This window comes from Sciurus vulgaris (assembly GCF_902686455.1).
Source record: "Sciurus vulgaris genome assembly, chromosome: 1".
NCBI lineage: Eukaryota > Metazoa > Chordata > Mammalia > Rodentia > Sciuridae > Sciurus > Sciurus vulgaris.
The window spans coordinates 173,065,742-173,074,613 of NC_136461.1; the positions used below are offsets into that span (position 1 = coordinate 173,065,742).

An 8,872-nucleotide genomic window follows, 5' to 3' on the forward strand; every position below is an offset into this window, starting at 1 on the left:
TATGCAGTTTGAACCAAGGCTTTCCTCTAAAGCCTTACTTGATTTGTGGAACCAAAATATCTTAGGTATTTTGAATAAAGTTCTGACCTAAGGCCAAACTATAGTTTATTCATCCAATTTTCAGAGCTGAATCCACAAATTTAGAGTATTTTATCTGAATAGGAGATGAGGTACCATGTTGTAACAGCAAAAATTCACTCTCTATTATTCTTTGATATTCCTAAAGGTAATTTAATAGGAAAACTGTGTCCTAGGATGAGATAAATAATTAAGGCTTTTTGGAAATTTTAGAACTTGCTCTGAGCTAACAGTAATTTTCAGCACACATAAATCCACCAAGCTCCATCTATCAGAGTAAAGACGTACCTGAGTTAGAATGAATAGTATGACCCAGTCGAACTTTAAACCCGTTCATTCTTGGATTTTTTTTTTCCCAGTTCCGTATTGGATAAAATGTTCTTAACAACTGACAAAAGTCCCTAGAATTGAAATAAGGACTACTGTGCTAGGGAAAAGTTCCTTCTCCCCAGTAAAAGAGTAAATCAAAGGCAATGCTGTGTCCCTGGAAGAATTTCAGATTCTGATGCCACTATTTGTGACCTACCTAACAGATGTTTTTACTTGCTAAATAAAACACCTTTTTTAAAGTTATAAAACAACCATGGGATTCTATGGGCTTCCAGGAGACCGAACTTCTCCCTAGTACATGCAAGTGAATCTTAGACTAAGTTCCAATCTAAAGAAGTCCATTTCCTTGCCTTCATTGGTTTAGGAATGGGGATTTGAAGCCATCTAGCCAATGAGATAAGAAGGTCTGTTAGGGAGCTGGAAATATCCTGACAGTACTGAAGAATGACAGTGGACTGCTGCTGGCATGTTCAGATGGGAATTCTAACTGCAGCTGCTGTTCTAGGTTTGCACAGTAGTCCCCCTCTATCTGAAGTTTTGGTTACCCAAGGTCAACAGGACAAGATATTTTGAGAGAAAGACCACCATCACATAACTTTTGTTACCGTATATTGTTATAATTGTTCTTTATTTTATTATTGTTGTTAACTCTTACTATGCCTAATTATAAGCCAAAATTTATCATAGGAAAAAAATAAGAGTCTACTCTATGTAGGATTTAGTACTGCCCACAATTTTAGGCATCCACTGGAGGGGTCTTGAGACATATTCCCCATGGATGAGGGAGACTACTGTATTGGGACAAAATATAGAAGCCTTAATTGTTATTTATAGCTATAGAGTTAAGAAATGTTCTTTTGTACTATTTTTTTTAAAACAGGTCTCACTAGTGGTCTCAAATGCCTGGGTCCAAGTGATCCTCCTGCCTTTTTGGGTTTTGTTTACAGTGCTGGGGATTGTTCTACAACTGAGCTGTACACCATCAGCCTCCTTTTCTACTTTGTAATAAGCAGAGAACACCAGAAACACCTTTGCTTCCACATGACAGAAACGGACAATGGTTGGAGCCAAGCATCCCGGTGGCTGGAGACATCAATTTGTTCCTTCTGCATTCCTGGACTTTCTCAGTACCTATTCTTTATGAGACCTGATTCTTTAGTTTCTGTTTTGATTCTGTGGCTAAGGCCCCTGATAAGTTTCCTTTTTTGCCTAAGCTATTTAGAGTTTGTTTCCATTAGTTTCAAGAACCCTAATAGATATTCTTTCCCATACCAAAAAAAAAAAAAGAGTTTTTCTTTCATAATGGTTTTGTTTTACATTCAGATTTGTAATACAGTTATGAATTTGATTTTTATGTGCTTACTTCATGTTGTTACATGTCAATACTTCTTCTCTACCAAAACTTCCCAATCTTTAATGTTTTGGTTTTGACAGATTTCTTGTTGGAGTCATAGAGCTCATCTTTTGGAGTTTTAAAAAATATTTTTAGTTGTAGATGGACACAACACCTTCCTTTAAATTATTTATTTTTATGTGGTGCTGAGGATCAAACCCAGTGCCTTATACGTGCTCGGCAAGTGCTCTGCCACTGAGCCACAACCCCAGCCCATATAAAGCCTATCTTGGAGAAGTTTTTCAGACAGGACACACGCATGGTCTGATTCTAAGATCTTTTATATCACATGTAAGTATAGCATTCTCACCCTCAAGTTTCTGTGGATGTTGGCATTGTACAGAAGCCTGAGGTCAGACTGACATATTTCCACTGAAAACAGACATTTTTCAGTGTTCATGTACTTGGAATTTTTCTCATATATTTTGTTATTCTCCCTCCTCCAATTGTTGTTGTTTTCATCTTCAAAGTTCTGCTGTATTAGCCTGGACTCTTGTAGTTGTTGTTGAGAGGAAATAAACTTATATTCATAATATTGGTCAAAGTACAATTGTAGTCAAAAGAATTTACTCAAGCCTATTTAAGCATAGAGATACTTACCAAAGAGTATTAACTTGTTACTGAATGATTGGAAGACCTATGGTAGGAAACTGGACTCAGGAAAAACTCCTGGATACACATCTAAATCTGCCCCAACAAAGATGCTGCTGCTGCCACTACCATACTAACCTAAAGACCATGCTGCCTCTGCCATGGTCAAGAGAGCTGCTCAATGAGAACTGGCTGCTGTCATTGCTATTTGCACAGAGGTAGGGACTGACTAGTCATCAGGGCTTCTGACCTAGCTGCTGCAAAAGTACCAAAATGCCTCTGCCACTCTGCTGCCAGGTAGCCACACTATACAGCTCATAAGTCCCTTCCAAATCTCATTCAGATGCATCTGTTTGGTGGATGCTACCTCACAGGCAGAAATCCTCACTGCAAAGGCATATGGGTAATATAGACTTTGGTTTTCCAGTCTCTGATGTAAAGGAAGTCATGTTAATGAGGAATTGGAGTGATAGTGAATGAGGCAATTTGCAGTATCTGTCACTCTAATTAAAAGAATAAAAGGAATTTTACTGACTCAGGTACCTGGGAAGTCCAAAGAATAAAACTGGCTCTAGACATAACTGGAACCAGAAGTTTAGATCACATCACCAGTATTCTGTTTTTTAGTTCTGATTTTATTTATTCAACGAACATTTAATGAGGAACTGCTGTGTGCCAGATACTGTTTTAAGTACCAGGATTGAACTATGAACAAAACATTCATAAATATTTGCCCCCTCAGTGCTTCCTTTCCTCTGTATTAGCTTTGTTCTCTGATAGATTCTCTGAAAATGGTAGCAGAAATTGCTCCCAGGAGTGGCAGGCTTATAGGTTATTTACTGCTTGAGCTATCACAAGGCAAACGAGATTTCTCTCCCCCAGATTCCATATAAATTCCACACAATAAAAAGATTCTAATTGGTTTTATTATGAGATGCACCCAAGACCAATCAGTATTGAGTGCATGTACCATATGCCCACCAGATGTTGAAGAGGCTGCTCTCAAACAGAAGAGGTGCTGAAATTACAAAGACAGAGTTGATGTCTATTACATTCCATGCCATTCTTAACTACTCAGGATCCTAGTCTCTCTCTCTCTCTCTCTAACACACAGACACACACACACACAGACACCACTCATCCATATTGCCATACATTCGTCTTTAAAAGTATTCCTCCCTATTACAATGCACATTTCTCTTTCACAAATGAAAACACCATCTCCTTCTCCCCAAAACAAGAACACCCAAAACTTATCCAGTCATCTTTTTGTGCTCTAAAATCCAGTGTATTAACCTGATATTACTCCTTATCAGCTAACAACTTATGGAAAAATAAGAAACAAACCATGTCAAACATATTCAATATTTCAATATATGAAGTGAAACAGGAAACTACAACAAAAACTCATGCTTAAAAATGAGAAACCAACTGCTAGTGGCCACCACTCTATGGCATATTATGTATGTTGCTAAAAGGAAGCAGAGTGAGTTATTTTGTACTGTCAGCTCTACACTAGTAGCCATAGACCTCACCAGCCCTGATTTTTTGGCCTAAATCCCCATCCCAGGGCTTTTCTCTCTTTGCCACAGTCTTTGATGCTCCATCGATTCCTCAGCCCTTGTTTTAACTGTGCTTCTCCCAGTTTCCAACCCTAAATGTGACCCAACATCCAAGAACCAATAATCTTTCTCTAATTCCAGTAGTTGTCTTTAACAGTGGACTCACTTTTAACTCTGTATTGAAGAAAGTAACAACTGGAGGTATGTGGGTGAGGCCTGGGAACCAAGGTAGATGGCGACCTTCCCGCCATCTTCTTCTCTGCATTTCCTCCTCCCAGACTTCACTGTCATTAACTTTAGCTTCAGGTTCAAGTAGAGAACACTGTTCTTGGACTTCTCCAAATGCACATGATTAGCTGAATCTCAGGTATTTTAGATTGGTGGTTAGAGGCAGACAGTCTTGCAGCGGTTATATGCCATTCCCTTTCTGCTTACTGTTTAAGAAAATTAAAGCCTTCATTAAAAAAAGGCTTTCCATAGTATACAAATTCACTCATTTAATGTATTCAGATAAATGACTTTTTAGAATATTCACATAGCCATATATCCATCACCATAATCGATTTTAAAATATTTTCACTACTTCAAAGAAACCTGTTCTTATCAGTACTCATCTTTATTCTCATCCCTCCCAGCCCCTGGCAACTAGTCATCTATTTTCTGTCTCAATAGATTTATCTATTCTGGACATTTAATCAAATGGAATCATATAGTGCAGGGACCTTTGAGATTGAGTTCTTTCACTTAGCATAGTGTTATCAAGGTTCATCTGTGTTGTAGGATATATAAGAATTTCATCACATTGTATTTCTAAATAATATGCCATTGTGGGGATATACTACATTTTCTTTATTCACTCATCAGTTAATGGATATTTGGTTGTTTTCTACTGTTGGCTGTTATGAAGAATGTTGTTGTAAACATTCTGTACAATTATGTGTATGGACATATGTTTTCATTTCTGTAGGAGTACCTAGGAGTGGAATTGCTGAAGTACAAGCTAACTATGTTTAACTGTTTAATGAAAACTGTATTTTTCTTGAAATTATTAAAAACATCAAAAAGTCATTAACTTACTCCAATATCTTGACATTTTCTTCAAGCCACTAAAGCATTTGGTCATAGGAGGCACATGATCAGATTTCCAAAATACAAGTAACTTTAATTTTTCAATTTAATTTGTGGTTAAATTTATGGTTATCCTATAACATTTAATGTCCAGTTCTCAGGTGGGAAGAGAAGAATCCTTATCCATTTACCATACTTCAACTCAGGCAATCCTTCATGTCAAGGCCTGACATTTACTACATACCATTTCAAAGTTACTAGTATTTATCTTATGATTGTAAGTGAACAAAAAGGTCAGGCTTCACATAATATGTCAAATGATTGATACCTGTACATAAAAGGTTATTGAAAGGAAAAAATACATCTGCAAAACAGAAAAGAAACAACTGTCCAATACAGCATTATATTCAATCTCAAAATATTCATCTATCTCTTTATCCATTTTCTGTGTCCTATAAAATGTTTCTTGAGTTTGCCTTATACATTATTTATTCAGTTTTCTGAAAGGTTAAGACTATAATTTGCCTCCTGCATTTTTGATTTCTATGTAGTTTTTAAAAAGTGACTTGTGGAGTTCTCTTCCCCATCTTGCAAAATGGCAGATGAAAAGGCTGAGAAGCTCGACACTAAGAAGAAACCTGGAGTCAAGAAGGCTGATGCTGTTGACAAGGTTATAAAGGGAGACCCTAAGGATAAGAAACCCAAGAAAGGGAAGCCCCACTGCAGCCGAAACCCTGTCCAGGTTAGAGGAATTGGCAGATACTCCCGGGCTGCTATGTATTCCCAAAAGGCCATGCACAAGAGGAAGACCTCGCTGCTGAATCCAAGGTTGAGAAGAAGAAGGAGAAGTTTCTTGCTACTGTCACAAAACCAGTTGGTGGCGACAAGAACAGTGGAACCAGAGTGGTTAAGCTTCGCAAAATGCCTAGATACTATCGGACTGAAGATGTGCCATGAAGCTGTTGAGCCACAGCAAAAAGCCCTTCAGTCAGCATGTGTGAAAACTGCAAGCCAGCATCACTCCAGGGACCATCCTGATCATCCTCACTGGGTGCCACAGAGGCAAGAGAGTGGTTTTCCTGAAGCAGTTGAACACTGGCTTGCTACTTGTGACAGGACCTCTTTCCCTTAATTGAGTTCCTCTGCATAGAACACACCAGAAATTTGTTATCACCACCTCCACAAAGATTGATATCAGCAATGTGAAAATCCCAAAACACCTTACTGATGCTTACTTCAAGAAGAAGTTGAGGAAGCCCAAGACACCAGGAAGGTGAAATCTTCAACACAGAGAAAGAGAAATACAAGATTACAGAGCAGCGCAAGGTTGACCAGAAAGATGTGGACTCACAAATTTTACCCAAAATCAAAGCTATTCCTCAGCTCCAGGGCTATATGCGATCTGTTTTTGCTCTAACAAATTGAGTTTATCCTCACAAACTGGTGTTCTAAATTTCTTACCAAGAACCTAATTTAAAAACATACATTTTTAAAAAATGACTTGTGTATTTAATGAGTCTATTAAGTATCATAAGTCTATTTTGCCCTGGATATTATGCTAGGACAAGGACCCTGACTTCAGAAAGATTATAGTCTAACAGAAATGGAAGCAAACAGAAAATTACTATCAAATGGATTAAAGTCAACTCAGGTGCTTAGAAGTGCACAGCACAGGCATCCAACCCAGGAGTGGAGGATTCAGAGTTTTCCTAAAGGAGATTTCAAGATTGTTATAGAGGTTACTACAGCCACAATGGTACAGATGGTGAGGAACTTAATTATGCAAGTGTGGTAGGTGTGTGACCTTTAAGTGCCAAACCTCTTCTTGTGATTGAAGCAGTTCAGCTGGCACCTCCTTGGAGATTTTCCTCTGTCCTTCTAGAAAGTGATGTCTATATGACTGAAGACCCCTCATCCTTAACATCATGGTTCAGATGTCACATTCTCAGAGTCCTTCCCTGGCCACTTTGTCCAAGGAAGTAACACCGTAGGGCGGGAGATATAGCTCAGGTGTAGAGTACTTACCCAGTATACACAAAGCCTGAGTTGAATCCCCAGCATTGCAAAAACAAATGATTAGAAAGCAACACCTTAGACACACACACACACACAAACACACACACACACACACACACACACACACAATTCTACCTCTCCCTCTCTCTCTGTCTCTCCCCCTTCCCCTAACGTAATTCCCATGAGAGCAAGGACTTCATCTATCTTGTTGACCTCCATATTGCAGAGCCCACACATAGGAGAAGATTAACGACTCCTAACAGTTTAGTGGATGACTGTTGAATTAAAACCATTCTCATTTTCAAGCAATGTGCAGAAGCCCTTCAGGTCCAGGCAGCTGGAGAGAAAGGCTCTTGGTGATGAGGTCATAGTTAAAGGGACAGAAATCACAGAGTCAGAGGGATCTTGAGACATGGCCTTTCTCTGGGTCCCTTATCTTGTCTTCTGTGTTACTACAACTCTACTGGTCTAAAGTGTGTTCATTAGTTCTTTAATTTAATCAACAATTAACTCTGTGGAGTACGAAATTCTATTTTTGTCAGAGGCTGTCTTCTCAAGTCACATGGAAGAAGTCATCTGCAGAATAAAGCAACATTGGATGAAAGATGAGGAAGGGGAAGGGAAAGGGAGGAAGAAAAGAGAAGAAGATCAAGAAGGATAAGGAGAGGAAGAGCAGGATGAATGGGAGGAGGATAAATAGGAAGAAGGCAGAGCTAAGAGATGGAAAGACAAAAGAGTGATGGGTAGCATTCGGCTCAAGTCTTAGACTTTGCAACCATGTGAACCAAGAAGTTGCCTTTGAGCTAATCTAATTTATGTTGGTTTTTTGTACTTTCAACTAGAAGTGTCCTGACCTAGTTAGTGACACATATACTAATCAATCTATCTCTACACCTACCTATTAAAATGTCCTTTAAGAACACAGTTCATGAATTCCTTTTTCTGATTTTTTCCCCTCTATATTTTAGTTATCTTTCTAGGAGTTCTCATTCTTTCCTTGAGATTTTATAAGAACCAGAGGGTGGAAAAAACTCTGCAGGGGTGATTCTCACAGTTTATTTTTGTTGTGTTTCTCTCAAATCTCTTTACATGTTTATGTTAGATACTACTGTGGGTCTCATGTTATCCACAGAATCTTAAAAGGGATTATTAGCATAACTGTGGCTTTCTCCCTTTAAAATAAACCCCATCTTAGTTGGAATTTGTATTCCTCAAGGGACTGTCTTTTTCCAGATACACATAATACTAAATATTTTAATCAACTATGTGATCAAAAATATTTTCCATTTTACTTCTTTTATTTGTTTAATGGATTCATGTTACCCATTCTTTTTAGAGGAGAATTAGTTTGGGATAAAGGCTCAGCTTTTATATTCCAGAATATGAGAAAATAATTTCTTGTTTCTGGGACATATAAAATGCTTGTCTGTGCATTGTTTGGTGTAGTCATGTATAGCTCAAGAATAGATTTTAAATTAAACACACAAATACTAAATTAAATTAATTGTTCTTGGGCTGTGTCTGTTGCTGTTAAGGGGTTCAATTTAGGGTTCATCTTGAGCAAGTTATATAGATCATTTCAGGATTCTTACATGATTTCAACTCTTTCTCTCATTCCCCAATGTGATGTCTGTGTCTTTGAATCCCACAGCATCAAGCTAGGGGAGTGATTTCTGCCTTCACCACAAACACTGAAAAGGTCCAGGCTGAGTCAGACACTGGTTCAGAACCAGGCATTAAGCTCTTTCTGCTGGTCTCTGGCTAAAACTTGGTTTGCTTTTTCTTCTATTGCTCATTTCCCTTCCCGGGTTTGCACACCTTCTGCTTCTTACCC

At 38.3% G+C, this 8,872-nt stretch overlaps 1 pseudogene across 1 annotated transcript; it reads left to right on the forward strand.

Annotated features, from left to right (window-relative positions):
- The first annotated feature begins 5,617 nt into the window (after positions 1 to 5,617).
- Positions 5,618 to 6,497, forward strand: LOC306638413 (large ribosomal subunit protein eL6-like; annotated as a pseudogene). Its single transcript has one exon. The product of its transcript is annotated as a large ribosomal subunit protein eL6-like (transcript).
- Positions 6,498 to 8,872: the final 2,375 nt, after the last annotated feature.